Below are 16,434 nucleotides of genomic sequence, written 5' to 3'. Positions count from 1 at the left end.
ACCACCAAGCAGAAGTTAGAGCCAACATCGAGCACCAAGGGGCCAACACTTGTTAGGGAGTTATCTGAGGCAACACCCTAAGGTAACAATGGGCTAGCATCTACTGTCAATGGTGTTGGACATGAATGGCTACACCGGCCAAGGGCTAGATGCTATCGATAGGCCAGCATCCTGATGGTGTCTGAGGTAACATCTCAGGGCAATAATCGGTTAGCATATGCCATCAATGGTGGTGGATACAATTGACTGCACCAGCCAAGGACCAAAAAGGTGTTTAGGGGATCAAGTGTTGGGCACCTGCTAAATACGAGCTCGAGCCAACATCGAGCACTAAGAGCCTAGTACCCACTAGAAAGGTGTCTGAGGCAACATCTAAGGGCAACAATAAGCTAGCATTTGCCACCGATGGTGTTGAATGTGATTGGTCACACCAGCCAAGGGCCAGACATTATCAATCGGCTAGCATCTCGATTGTATCCGAGGTGGCATTCTTGGGCAACAACAGGCCAGCATCTGCCATCAATGGTGGTGGATACGATTAGCTTCACTAGCCAAGGGCCAAAGAGGTGTTCGAGGGATCAAGAGTTAGGCACCCATTAAGGAGGAGCTCGAGGCAACATTGGGCATTGAGGGGCCAACACCCACTAGGGAAGTGTTTGAGGCAACATCCCAAGGCAACAATAGGCCAGCTTTTGCCATCGAAGATGTTAGACGCGATTGGCCACACTTGCCAAGGGCTAAACGCTATGACGTGCCAATATGCCGATGGTGTTTGAGGCAACATCCTGGGGCAACAATGGGCTAGCATCTACCACTAATGGTGGTGAATGCGTTTGGCCGCACCAACTAAGGGCTAGACAATGTCGATGGACCAGCATCCTGATTGTGTCTGAGGTAACATCTCAGGGCAATAACGGGAAAGCATCTACCACCAAATATGGTGAATGTGATTGGCTGCACTAGCCGAAGACCAAAGAGGTGTTTAGGGGATCAAACACTAGGCACCCATCAAGGAGGATCTCAAGGCAACATCAGGCATTGAGGGGCCAGCACCTGCTAGAGAAGTGTTTAAGGCAACATCCTAACACAACAATGGGCCAATATCTACCACCAAAGGTGTTGGATGTGATTGCCCACACCAACCAAAGGCTAGACATTATCGATGGGCCAACATCCCAATAGTGTTGAGGTAACATCCTAGGGCAACAATGAGCCAACATCTGCCACCAATGGTGGTGGATGCTGCTGGTCACACTAGCCAATAACCAAAGAGGTGTTTGGGGGATCAAGCACTAGGCACCTACGAAGGAGGATTTTGAGCCAACATCAAGCACCGAGGGGCCAACACCCGTCAGAGAAATGTCCAAAGCATAATCTTACGACAACAATTGGCTAGCATTGCCGTCAATGGTATTGGACATGATTGGTTGCCCCAGCCAAGGGCCAGACGCTATCGATGGGCCAACATCTCTATGGTGTCTGAGGTTACATCTTGAGGCAACAACGGGCCAACATCTATTATCGATGGTGGTGCACGAGATTGGCTATACCAGTCAAAGACAAAAGAGGTGTTTGGCGGATCAAGCGCTAGGCACCCACTAAGGAGAAGCTCGAGGCAACATTAGGCCCCAAGGGGCTAGTACCCACTAGGCAGGTGTCTGAGGCAACATCCCTAGGCAATAACAAGTTAACATCTATCACTGATTGTGTTGGACATGATTGGCTGCACCAGCCAAGGGCCAGACACTATCGAAAGGCCAACATCCCAATGGTGTACAAGGTAACATCCCAGGGCAACAACGGGCTAGCATCTACCGTCGATGGTGGTGGACATGATTGGCTACACCAGCTAAGGACCAAATAAGTGTTCAGGGGATCAAACGTGAGGCACTCACTAAGGAAGAGATCGAGGCAACATCAGGCACCAAGGGGCTAGCACCCACTTGAGAGGTGTTCAAAGTAACATCCCAATGCAAAAATGGGCCAGCATCAGTCCCTGATGGTGTTGGATATGATTGGTCACACCAGCCAAGGGCCAGACACTGTCAACGGGCTAGCATCATGAAGGTGTTTAAGGTAACATCTCAGGGCAACAATGGGCTAGCATCTGCCATCAATTATGGTGGACGTGATTGGCTACACTAGCCAAGGACCAAAAATGTGTTTGGGGGATCAACTGCTAGGAACCCACCAAGAAGGGCCTCAAGGCAACATCAGGCATCGGGGGGCCAGCATGAGTTAGAGAGGTGTCTGAGGCAACATCCATGGGCGACAATGGGCTAGCATTTGTCATCGATGGTGTTGGATGCAATTGGCCACACCAGTAATTGGCTAGAGACTATCGATAGGCCAACATCCTAATGGTGTCTGAGGTAACCTCTTGGGGCAACAATGGGCTAGCATTTACTGTTGATGGTGGTGGACATGATTGGCCACACCAGCTAAGGGCAAAAGAGGTGTTTGGGGGGTCAAGCGCCAGGCATCTACCAAGGAGGAGTTCAAGGCAACATCGAGCATTGACAAGCCTGCACCCATAAATGAAATGTCTGAGGTAACATCCCAAGGTAACAATGGGCCAACATCTACCACCGATGGTGTTGGATGCGATTGGCTACACCAGCTAAAGCCCAAACACTGTCAATAGGCCAGCATCTTAATGGGGCCCGAGCCAATATCACGGGGCAACAATAGGGTAGCATCTGTCACCGATGGTGGTGGACATGGTTGGTCATACTAGCCAATGATGAAAAAAGTGTTTAGGGGACCAAGAACTAGGCACCCGTCAAGGAGGAGCTTGAGGAAACATCAAGCACCGAAGGGCCAGCACTCACTAGGGAGGTGTTTGAGGTAACATCCTAGGGCAACAATGGGTTAGCATCTGCTATTGAAGGTGTTGGACGTGATTGGCTGCACCAGCCAAGGGCCAGGCACTGTCGATAGGCTAGCATCCTGATGGTGTCTGAGGTAACATCTTGGGGCAACAATGGGCCAGCATCTACCATCGATAGTGGTAGATGCAAATGGTCATACAAGCTAAGGACCAAAGAGGCATTTAGGGGATCAAGCACCAAACACCTACCAAGGAGGAGCTTGAGAAAACATCAGGCATTGAGGGGCCAGCACTCACCAGAGAGGTTTCTGAGGTAACTTCTTGGGGTAACAACGGGCCAGCATCTACCATTGATGGTGTTGGATGCCATTGGTTGCACAGAGGGCCAGCATGTGGCAATCGAGTTTGAGGCAAGGTACGGGCACTTAGTGCACGACCTAGCAAGTGCCATTGGTGGTCAAGGCATTTGCTGGGACCAAGGGCCAACATGCCCCATTGGTGGTTAAGGCAAGGGCTTGTGTCACATCAATAAGCAAGCTAGGACTGACCTTGAAGTTCTAGTGGGATAGGGTTTGATAGCCCAAGGGATTGGTCCATAAGGCCTAATCGAGATGCAAGTTGAGGGAACAATATCGGGACAGTGGTACGGGTAGTAATCAGGACTCCAGAGGCTTAGGCATAGTGTTCAAGTTCAACCGAATTGAGCCAAGCCTAGGTGTAGGGCACATAGTTAACCTAAGCGTGGGCACCAATGACCATGTTTCGGACTACGACCCCCGTGCCTAGCCCTTAGAGCCAATCTTTTTCTCGAGGTTACAGATCCATTTTGCAAACTTCCCTTGCCTATATTGTTCCATCGACCAGAGGCTGTTCACCTTAGAGAATTAATGTGGTTATGAGTATGATCAGGTGTGAATAGCACCAAGGGCCATCTTCTATCCATGATGATCGAGGCATGGCACATGCCGATGGTGGTTGAGGCAAGTGCCTATACCAAGGGTCAGCTTGTGCCGATGGTGGTCGAGGCATGTGCCTACACTGGTACCAAATTGTTTCAATGTAGATCAAGGCATGCATGTGCCAATGGTGGTCGAGGCAAGTGCTCGTACCAAGGGCCAACTTGTGCCAATGGTGGTTGAGGCAAATGCCTATACCAAAGGCTAGCTTGTGCTAATGATGGTCGATGCATGTGCATACACTATACACCAGCATGTGTCATTGATGGTTGAGGCCTTGGCCAAAGTTCAATTTTGGGCCACGGTGCACATGCTGGTCTTGAGCATGTGCTGGTGCTGCAATTGTTTGCCTGAGGCACCATCGTCGGAGCATCATCAGAGCATCGTCGGAGAACCTGATTGACAATATAAAAGTTCTGATGATTGCGGGTAGGGTCGTGGGGTGTGTGCACATGATGTGCAATGGGTGCTAGTATTTGGCCCTTATATTGGCCTCCTATCCTGCATGTAACCTTGAGAACTCACACCCCCTTAAAGAGCATTTGAGCTTTTACTAGTTTGTTACCAGTAGCCATTCAAGTGTCTGAAATGGGGACACTTTTTCAAATGGCAACAAAATCTTATACACTTTAATTTTTTAGCTGAATTTTTTTGTGCATGCCAACAAAAATACAAGGATTAGGTCTACTAAATATGGGGCCAAAACTCCTTCTAAAAAAATTTTAAAAAATCTTGAACTGTAAAACTTTCAAAAATCATAAAAAATAGAAAATAAGTCATCTTGCCATAAATTTCACATGAATGCTTCAGGGACCATTGTATGAATTTAAAAGCCATAAAAATTGCATTGGCATGGTAGAAATATGAAGATGCCCCTAAACCCACCCACAATCCGATCATGAAGCACATGATGCTCGGCTTAGGCTCAGGACACCTGCGCATGGTGTGTGGGCACTAGGGAACACTCATATGAATTCATAGGCCATAAAAATGGCTTTGGCATGATAGAAATATAAGGATGCGTCTGAACCCACTTATTGCCCGATCGTGGTAGGCATGGTGCGTGGCCTAGGCCCAGGTGCAAGTGCTTGGTGTGTGACCCATCATGTGCCAATGGTGTTCGAGGGAACTATTCACACATAGGGCCAGCATGTATCAATAGTGGTTGAGGCATGTGCCTAGACCAAGGGCCAACATGTCTTGATGGTGGTTAAGGCAAGGGCATGTGTCAAGTTCAGCAAGCAAGCTGGGACTAGCCTTGGGGTTCTAGCAGGACAGGGTTTGACAACCAAGGGGACTAGGCCTTAAACCCTACTCGAGGTGCAGGTTAAGGGAACTGGACTGGGGCAGTGGTGTGGGTAGTGATAAGGACTCCAGAGGCTCAAACACAGTGTTCAAGTTTCGCAAAATTAAGCCAGGCCTAGGTGCAGGTGTTGGTGAACGATGCATGAGCACACAGTCAGACCCAGATTCGGGCACTGATGATTGAGGTACAGGCACAGGTCAGACCTAATGGTGTTCGAGGTAACAACCCGTACCAAGTGCCAATGTCACACCCTGAGCGTGCATCGTAGAAGCGGAGGCCCATGCACTAGTGGTTTAGGCTCGAGCACCAGACACAGAGGCAGGGATTTTGGTAATAGTCATGGTAAAAGCATCCAGACTACTCACCCCCAAGTCAGGCCTATCCACAACATCGAGACCAAGCCCACAACATGCTCGCACTGTGCCCAACCATTCCCAAGAAGTGGGGCCAAACTAGAACCATATAGAAAGCTCTAGATCTGTAGCACATAAAGAGGGGTCTGGTCAATCCTTAGCTTGTGCATTCTACCTTTCTGGTTGATTTAGTGCCCACTTGCTTGTTTTTTCGACTGACTTAGGCAAACAGAGTTCATTCGTAGTCTAAGGTCGCATGGTGTTTGGTATGAAAATGGAACCTGTGACACCAGTATCTACCAAAGAGGTGTACGGGGCATCAGCACTCTCTAAGGAGGTGTTTAAGGTAACATTTTAAGGCAACAACGGGCAAGCATCTACCACTGATAGTGTTGGATGTGATTGGCCACACCAGTCAAAGACCAGACATTGTCAATGGTCTAGCATCCTGATAGTGTTTGAGGTAATATTGGTCCAACATCTGTCGTTAATGGTGGTAGACGCGATTGGCCACACCAACCAAGGACCAAAGAGGTGTTCGGGGGATCAAGCCCCAGGCATCCACTAAGAAAGAGCTTGAGGCAACATCAGGCACTGAAGGGCCAGCATTAACCAGAAAGGTGTTTGAGGCTACATCACAGGGTAACAATGGACCAACATCTGCCACTAATGGTGTTGGATGCAATGGGTTGCAGTAGGTAAAGGCCAGGCACTATCGATGGGCCAGGATCTCAATCGTGTCCAAGGTAACATCCAGGGTAATAATGGGCTAACATTTGTCATTGATGCTATTGGATGCAATTGGTCGCACCAGCCAAGGACTAAAGAGGTGTTCAGGGGATCAAGTGCCAAACAACTGCCAAAAAAGAGCTTGAGGTAACGTTGGGCCCTGAGGGGCCAGCATCTGTCAGAAAGGTATTTGAGGTAACATCCCAGAGCAACAATAGGCCAACAACTACCACCGATAGTGTTAGTTATGATTGGTTACATCAGTTAAGGGTATATGCTATCGATGGGCCAACATCTAGATGGTGTCTGAAGCAACATCCCGGGGTAACAGCGGGTGAGCATCTACTGTCAATGGTGGTGGATGCGATTGGTCACACCAGCCAAGGATCGAAGAGGTGTTCAAGGGATTAAGCGCCAGGCACCAGCCAAGGAGGAGCTCGAGGCAACATCTGGCACTAAAAGGTTAGCACCTGCTAAGGTGGTGTCTAAGCCAACATCCTAGAGCATAAATGGGCCAGCATCTACTATCGATGGTGTTGGACATGATTGGTTGTACTAGCTAATGGCAATACACTATCGATGGGCCAACATCTCGATGGTGTCCATGGCAACATCGTGAGGTAATAATGGGCCAACATATATCATCGATGGTGGTTGACGTGATTGGTCGCACTAGCTAAGGACTAAATAGGTGTTTAGGGGATCAAGTGCTAGGAACCTACTAAAGAAAAGCTTAAGGCAACATCTAGCACTGAGGGGCTAACACCAACCAGAGAGGTGTTCGAGGCAACATCTCAAGGTAACAATAGGCCATCATCTACCATCGATGGTGGTGTATGCGATTTGCCACACTAGCTAAGGACCAAAGAGGTGTTCTGGGGATCAAGCGCCAGGCACCCGCTAAAGAGAAGATCAAGCCAACATCAGTATCGAGGGGCCAACACCTACCAAAAAGGTGATTGAGGCAACATCTCGAGGCAATAATAGGCCAGCATCTACCACTAAAGGTGGTAGACATTATTGGTCGTACCATATAAAGGCTAGATGCTATCGATGGGCTAGCATCCCAATGGCGTCCAAGGTATCATCCTGGGGCAACAACGGGCCAGCATCTATCATAGATGGTGGTGGATGCGATTGTCTACACTAGCAAGGATGAAAAAGGTTTTTAGAGGATCAAGCTCATGGCACCCACCAAGAAGGAGCTCGAGGCAACATCAGGCATTGAGGGGCTAGAACCAGCCAAAGATGTGTCTGAGGCAACATCCCAAGGTAACAACAAGCCAGCATTTGCCATCGATTTTGTTGGACATGATTGGTCACACTAGCCAAATGCCAGATACTATTGACGGGCCAGTATCCTAAACATGTACGAAGCAACATCCCTAGGCAACAATGAGCTAGCATTTGTTGCCAAATGTGGTGGATATAGTTGGTCACACCAGCCAAGGATCAAAGAGGTGTTCGGGGGATCAAGCACCAGGCACCTACCAAAGAGGAGCTCAAGCCAACCTCAAGCACCGAAAAGCTAGCACTTGCCAAGAAGGTGTCCAAGGCAACATTCCAGGGCAACAACGGGCCAACATTACTCGTCAAAAGTGTTTGACATGATTGGTCACACCAGCTAAGGGCCAAACACCATCGATAGGCCAGCTTCCTAGTGGTGTCTGAGGTAACATCTTAGGGCAACAATGAGCCAACATCTATCATCAATGGGGGTGGTCATGATTGGCTGCACCAGCCAAGGACTAAAGAGGTCTTTAGGGAATCAAACGCTAGGTACCCACCAAAGATGAGCTCGAGGCAACTTCAAGCACCGAGTGACCAACACCTACCAGAGAGGTGTCTGAGGTAACATCCTGGGGCAACAATGGGCTAGCATCTACCGCCAATGTTGGTAGACATGATTGGCTACAACAGCCAAGGACCAAAAAGGTGTTCAAGGGATCAAGTGCCAGGCACCCACCAAAAGGAAGCTCGAGGAAACATTGGGCACCAAGGGGCCAACACCCACCAAGGAGGTGCTTGAAGCAACATCCCGGGGCAACAATGGGCCATCATCTACCGTCAAAGGTGTTGGATGTGCTTGGTCACACCAGCTAAGGGCCAGGCACTATTAGTGGACAAGTATCCTGGTGGTGTTTGAGGCAACATTCTGAGGTAACAATGGGCCAACTTCTATCAATGATAGTGGTGGATGTGATTGGTCACACCAGCCAAGGACCAATGAGGTGTTCGAAGGATCAAGCACCAAGCACCTACAAAGGTAGAGCTTGAGACAACATCGGGCATCGACGGGCCAGCACCTACCAAGGAGGTGTTTGAGGTAATATATTGAGGCAACAATAGGCCACCATCTACCATCAAAGGTGTTGGATGGGATTGGTAGCACCAGCTAAGGGCCAGAACCTATCGATGGGCCAACATTCTGATGGTGGTTAAGGCAACATCCCAAGGCAACAATGGGCTAGCATCTGCCATCAATGGAGGTGGATGCGATTGGCTACACTAGCCAAGGACCAAAGAGGTGTTCAAGGGATCAAGTGCCAGGCACCCACCAATGAAAACCTTAAGGGAACATTAGGCACTGAGGGGCTAATACCAACCAGAGAGGTGTCTGAGGTAACATCCTGAGGTAACAATAGGCCATCATTTACCATCAATAGTGGTGGACACGATTTGCCACACCGGCCAAGGACCAAAGAGGTGTTATAGGGATAAAGCGTTAGGGACCCACTAAAGAGGAGATCAAGCCAACATCAGCACCGAGGGGCCAACACCCACCAAAGAGGTGATCAAGGTAACATCTTGACGTAACAACAGGCTAGCATCTACCACCAAAAGTGGTAGACATTATTGGTTAGACTAGCTAAGGGCTAGACGTTATCGATGGGCCAGCATCCCAATGGTGTCCAAGGCATCATCCTGGGGCAACAATGGGCCAGCATCTATTATAGATGGTGGTGGATGCGATTGGCTACACTAGCCAAGGATGAAAGAGGTTTTTGGGGGATCAAGCTTATGGCACCCACCAAGGAGGAGCTTGTAGCAACCTCAGGCATTGAGTGGCCAGAACCTGCTGAGAGAGGTGTTTGAGGCAACTTCCCAAGGCAACATTGGGCCAGCATTTGCCATCAATTTTGTTGGACATGATTGGCCACACCAGCCAAGGGCAAATACTATCGACGTGCTAGCATCTCGATGGTGTTTGAGGTAACATCTCAGGGCAACAATAGGCTAGCATCTACCATTGATGGTGATGGACGTGATTGGTCGCACCAGCCAGGTATCGAATAGGTATTCAAGGGATCAACCACCAGGCACCCACCAAGAAGACACTCGAGCCAATGTCGAGCATCGAGGCACCAAAACCCTCTAGAAAGGTGTCCAAGGCAACATCTTGAGGTAACAATGGGCCAGCATCTTTCACTGATGGTGTTGGATGTAGTTGGCCACACCACCAAGGGTTGGATGCTTGATAGGCTAGCATCTTGATGGTGTTTGAGGCAACATTTTGGGGCAACAACAAGCCAGCATCTACCATCGATGGTGGTGGACATGATTGGTTGTACCAGCTAAAGACCAAAGAGGTGCTCAAGAGATCAAGTGCCAAACACCCGCCAAGGAAGAGCTTAAGGCAACATAGGGCACTAGGGGGCTAGCACTCACCTGGGTGGTGTCTAAGGCAACATCTCAAGGCAATAATAGGCCTACATCTGTCATCGGTGTTGGATGTGATTGGCTACACCAGCCAAGGGTCAGATGCTATCAATGGCGTTTGAGGTGACATCCTACACCAGGGGCTAATGTGTGGTAACAGAGTTCAAGGCAAATGCCGAACACCCGAGCCCAGTTATGGGTGCTTGGTGCATGACCCAGCATGTGTTGATGGTATTTAAGGGATCTACCCTCATATAAGGCTAGCATGTGTTGATGGTGGTCAAGCATATGTTGAGACTAGAGGCCAACATGTCTCGATGTTGGTTGAGGTAAGGGCATCTGTCACAATCAGCAAGCAAGCTGGGACTGGCCCTAGGGTTCTAGTGGGACTGGGTCTGACAACTTAAAGGACCAGGTCTTGAGGCCTACTCGAGGCATAGGTCTAGGGAACTAGACTGAGACATTAGTGTAGGTAGTGATTAGGACTCCAGAGGCTCGGGCACAGTGTTTAGGTTCAACAAAATTGAGCTAGGCCCAGGTGCAAGGTACATAGTTAGACCTAGGTGTGAGCATCAATGATCTGGTTCAAGACTGGGACCCTTTTCCTAGCCCTCAGAGCTAATCCTTTTCTTGAGGCTATAGATCCAATTTACTAACTTCCCTTGCCTACATTATTCTATTGATCAGAGGCTATTCACCTTGGAGAACTAATGGGTTATTAGTACGAACAAGCAAGGATGACACCATGGGCCATCTTTTGTAGATATTGATCAAGGCATGGCATGTGGCGATGGAAGTCGAGGCAAGTGCCCATACCAAGTGCTAGCTTGTATCGATGGTGGTCGAGGCAAGTGCTCGTACCAAGGGCCAGCTTGTGCCAATGGTGGTTGAGGCAATTTCCCATTCCAAAGGCTCACTTATGCCAATGATAGTCGATGCATGTGCTTGCACCATACGCCATCATGTGCTGTTGATGGTCAAGCCTTGGTCAAAGTTTGATTTTGGGCCACGATGTACATGCTATGCTTGAGTATGTGCTGGTGCCACATTTTTTTGCTTGGGGCACCATTGCTAGAGCATCACCGGAGCATCATCAAAGAACCTGATCGGTGGCATAAGGGTTTCGATGATTGGGGTTAAGGGGCTGAGGGTGTGTGCGCACATGATGTGCGTTGGGTGTTGGTACTTGGCCCTTACATTGGCCCCCTATCCCACATGCAAACTCAAGAACTCACACCCTTTTAAAGAGTATTTGAGCTTTTACAGGTTTGTTGCCAACAGCCATTAAAGTGTCTGTATTGGGGACACTTTTTTCAAATGGCTACAAAATCTTTTACAATTTGATTTTTTAGCTGAATTTTTTTGTGCATGCCAAAAAAAATACAAGGATCAGGTCTACTAAATTTGGGGCCAAAATTCTTTCTAAAAAAATTCAAAAAAAATCTTGAACTGTAAAAAATTTCAAAAATCATGAAAAATAGAAAACGAGTCATCTTGCCATGAAACTTCACTTGAAGGCTTAGGGGACCATTGTATGAATTTACATTCCATAAAAATGGCATTGGCAAGGTAGAAATAAGAAAATGCACCTAAACCCACTCACCATCTGGTCATGGCATACATGATGCTCAGCTTGGGTTTAGGATACCAACGCTTGGTGCGCAGGTGTTGGGGAGCATTGATATGAATTCACAAGCTATAAAAATGGCTTTGGCATGATAGAAATATGAGGGTGTGTCTAAACCCACCTACTACCCAGTCGTGGTGGGCATGATGCATGGCTCGAGCTTGGGTGCGGGTGCTTAATGCGTGATCCAGCATGCGCCATTGCTGTTCGAGGGAACTACTCACGCAATGGGCTAGCATTTGCTGATGGTGGTTGAGGCATGTGCCAAGACAAAGGGCCAAAATGTCTTGACGGTGGTCTAGGCAAGGGCAAGTGTCACAGTCAGTAACCAAGCTGGGATTGGCCCTGAGGTTTTAGCAGGATAGGGTCTGGCAACCTAAGGGACTAGGCCTTAAGGCCTAATCAAGGCACAGGTCGAGGGAACTAGAGTAGGCCAATGGTGGGGATAGTGATCAAGACTCCAGAGGCTTACGCACGGCATTCAGGTTTGGTAAAATTGAGCCAAGCCTTGGTGTAGGCGGTGATGATGAGTGATGTGTGAGCACACAGTCAGACCTAGGTGCAGGCATTGATGATCAAGGTATGGGCACAGGTCAGACCTAGGGGTGTCCAAGGCAATAACCTACACCAAGTGCCAATGTCACACTCTGTGCATGTGCACCAAGAGTTGAGGCCTGTGCACCAATGGCCTAAGCTCAAGCACCAAACATAAAGGTGGGGGTTCCAACAATGGTCATGGTAGAAGCATCCAAACCACCTGCCCTTAAGTCAGGCCTATTTACAACATTGAGTTAGGCCCGTAACATGCCCGCACTATACCCAGGTGTTCACAGGAAGTAGGGCCAAACCAAAACCATATAAAAAGCCTGCAGGATCTGTATCACATAAAAGACGGGTTGGTTAATCCTTAGCCTATGCATTCTGCCTTTTTGGTTGGTTTAGTGCCTGCACGCTTGTTTCATAGGCTAACTTAGGTATACAAAGTTCACTCTTAGTCTAAGGCTACATGTTGTTTGGTTTAAGAGTGGAGCTCGTGACACCAGCATATACCAAAGAGGTGTTTGGGGCATTGAGGGGCTAGCAACCATTAGGGAGGTGTCCGAGGCAACATCCCAAGGCAACAATGGGCCAGCATCTACCATTGATGGTGTTGGACGTGATTGGCTACACTAGCCAAGAACCAGAAAGGTGTCTAGGGGATTAAGCACCAGGCACCTACCAAGGAAGAGCTCGAGGCAACATCAGGCACCGAAGGGCCAGTACCCGCTAGAGAGGTGCCTTATGCAACATCTAGGGCTAGCAATGGGCCAGCATTGACCACTAATGGTGTTATATGTGATTAGTCACACCAGCTAAGGGCTAGACACTATTAATGGGCTAGCATCCTGATAGTGTCTGAGGTAAACATCTTGAGGCAACAATGGGCCAACATCTGGCCTCGATGGTGGTGGATGCGATTGGTAGCACTAGCCAAGGACCAAAGAGGTGTTCGAAGGATCAAGTGCCAGGCACCTGCCAAGGTGGAGCTTAAGGTGACATCGGGCACTAAAGGGCCAGCACCCACCAAGGAGTTCTCCGAGGCAACATCCCAAGGCAAAAGCAGGCCATCATCTGCTGCCAATGGTTTTGGAGGTGATTGACTGCACCAGCCAAGGACCAAAGGTAGCCAATGGGCCAACATCCTAATGGTGTCCAAGGTAACATCACAGGGAACAACAGGCCAGCATATGCCATTGATGGTGGTGGACACGATTGGCTGCTCCAGCCAAGGACTAAAACGGTGTTCAGGGGATCAAGTGCCATGCACCCACCAAGGAGGAGCTCGAGGCAACATCAGGCACCAAGGGGCAAGCACCCGCCAGAGTGTTGTCTGAGGAACATCTTGAGGGAATAATGGGACTGCATCTATTGCTAATGGTGTTCAATGCTATTGGCCATACCAATGAAGGGCCAAATGCTATCAACAGGCAAGCATGCCACTGGTGTCTGAGGTAACATCCTGAGGCAACAATGGAGCAGTATCTACCATTGATAGTGGTGGACACGATTGCTCGTACTGACCGAAGACCAAAGAGTTGTTTGAGCGATCTAGTACAAGGCACCTACCAAGGAGGAACTTGAGCCAACATCGGGGCATGAGGGGCCAGCACCCACTAGGGAGGTGTCTGAGGCAACATCCTGAGGTAAAAATGGCCAACATCTACCATCAATGGTGTTGGATGCGATTAGCCACCTAGCCAAAAGCTAGACATTATCAATGGGCTGGCATCTCGATAGTGTTTGTGGATACATCCAGAGGCAACAATGGGCCAACATCTACCACGATGGTGGTGAATGTAACTAGTCGCACTAGACAAAAACCAAAGAGCAGTTCAAGGGATCAAGAGCTAGGCATCCACCAAGGAGGAGCTCGAGGCAACATCGAGCACTTAGGGGTTAACACTCACCAAGGAGATGTCTAAGGCAACATCTAGAGACAACAATAGGCCAGCATCTACCTCTAATGGTGTTGGACATAATGGGTCACACCAGCCAAAGGCTAGACATTGTTGACAGGCTAACATCCTAATGGCATCCAAGGTAACATCTTGGGGCAACAACAGGCCAGCATCTGCCATCGATGGTGGTGGATACGATTGGCCACACTAGGTCAGGACCAAAGAGGTATTTTGGGGATTAAGGACTAGGCACCCACCAAGAAAGGGCTCATAGCAACATCAGGCACAAAAGGGCTAGCACCCGTTAGGAAGGTGTTTGAGGCAACATCTCGAGGCAACAATGGGCTAGCATCTACTATTGATGGTGGTAGATGTGATTAGCTGTACCAGCCAAGGACCAAATAGGTGTTCAAGGGATCAAGCATCTGGCACCCACCATAGAGAAGCTTGAGGCAACACTGGGCACTGAAGGGCTAGCCTCTACCAAGGAGAGGTAACATTTCAGGGAAGCAGTGGGTGAGCATCTACCGTCGATGGTGTTGGATATGATTGGCTGCACCAGCCAAGGGCTAAAAACTGTCAACAAGCCATCATCTTGATGGTGCTTGAGGCAACATCCCAAAGCAACAATAGGCCAACATCTACCATCGATGGTGGTGGATGTGATTGGCTGCATCAAGCACAGGGCACCCATCGAAGAGGAGATCGAGGTAATATCAGGCACTAAGGGGCCAACACCCATAAGGGAGGTGTATAAGGCAACATTTTGGGGCAACAATAGGCCAACATCTACCATCGATGGTGTTGGATGTGATTGGTTGCACCAGACAAAAGCTAGATGCTATCAACTATCCAGCATCTCGATAATGTCTAAGGTAACATCCTGGGGTAACAATGAGCCAACATCTACCATAGATGGTGGGGGATGTGACTGCCTGCACAAGCTAAGGACCAAAGAGGTGTTCAGGGAATCAAGCACCTGGTACCCACCAAGAAAGAGCTCGAGGCAGCATCGAGCACCGAGGGGCAACATTGGGTACCAAGGGGCCAACACCCACTAGAAAGGCTTTTGAGGCAACATCTTGGGGCAACAACGGGCTAGCATCCACCACTGATGGTGTTCAACACGATTGGTCACACCAAGCAAGGGCCAGACACTATCAATGGGTCAGCATCCTGATGGTGTTTGAGGCAACATCCTGAAGCAACAATGGGCCAGCATCTATAATTGATAAGGGGATGCAATTGGTTGTACCAGCCATAGACCGAAGAGGTCCTTAGGGGATCAACCGCTAAAGACCCACGAAAGAGATCCTCTAGGCAACATCGGGCACCGAGCGGTTAGCACCCTCCAATGAGGTGTTTGGGGTAACATCCTGGGGCATCCTTGGGCTAACATCTACTACCAATGGTATTGGATGCAATTAGCCACACCAGTCAAGGGCCAAATGCATCAATAGGCTAGCATCTACCGTTAATGGTGATGGATGTGATTTGCTGCTTCAGCCAAGAACCAAAGAGGTGTTCAGGGAATCAAATGTTTGGCACCTACCAAGGAAGAGCTCAAGCCAATATTGGGCACTAAGGGGCCAGCACCCACCAAGGAGGTGTCTGAGGCAACATCCCACAGCAACAATGGGCCAGCCTCTGTCGCTGATGGTGGTGGACACAATTGGCTACACCAGCCAAGGACCAAAGATGTGTTCAGGGGATCAAATGCTATGCACCCACCGAAGAGGAGCTCGAGGCAATATTAGGCACTAGGGGCTAGCACTCACCAAAGAGGTGTCTGAGGTAACATTTTGGGGCAACAATCAGCCAACATCCACCACCTAAGGTGTTGGATACAATTGGTCACACTAGCTAAGGGCCTGATGCTGTCGATGGGCTAGCATGCTAATTATATTTGAGGAAACTTTTTAGGGCAACAATGAGCTAGCATCTACCACTGATGGTGGTGGACACAATTGGCTGCACCGATCAAAGACCAAAGAGGTGTTTAAGGGATCAAGTGTCTAGACTCGCTAAGGAGGAGCTCGAGGCAACATTAGGCATCGAGGGGTCGACACCCACTAGAGAGGTGTCCAAGGTAACATATTGGGGTAAGAATAGGCCAACATCTGCCTCTGATGGTGGTGGATATGATTGGCCACACCAGTCAATGACAAATGAGGTGTTCACGGGATCAAGCGCTAGGTAACCACCAAAGAGAAGCTTGAGGCAATGTCAGGGCAATGAGAGGCCAACACCCACTAAGGAGGTGTCTGGGGCAACATCCCAGGGCAACAATAGGCCAACATCTATCATCGATGTGTTGGATGCAAGTGGCCACACCAGGTAAGGGTTAGACACTATTGATCGGCTAGTATCTTGATGGTGTTTGAGGAAACATCTAGGGGCACCAATAGGCCAACATCGACTATCGATGGTGGTGGACACGATTGGTTGCACCAGCCAATGACCAAAGAGGTGTTCAGGGGATCAAGTGCCAAGCACCCACCAAGGACGAGCTTGAGGGAACATCAGGCACATTGG

This window comes from Durio zibethinus, chromosome 23, assembly GCF_047325235.1.
Source record: "Durio zibethinus cultivar Kanyao isolate XHJ-2024 chromosome 23, ASM4732523v1, whole genome shotgun sequence".
NCBI classification, from domain to species: Eukaryota; Viridiplantae; Streptophyta; class Magnoliopsida; order Malvales; family Malvaceae; genus Durio; species Durio zibethinus.
The sequence above is the reverse complement of the archived record's forward strand: the minus strand, read 5'-3'. Positions refer to the sequence as shown.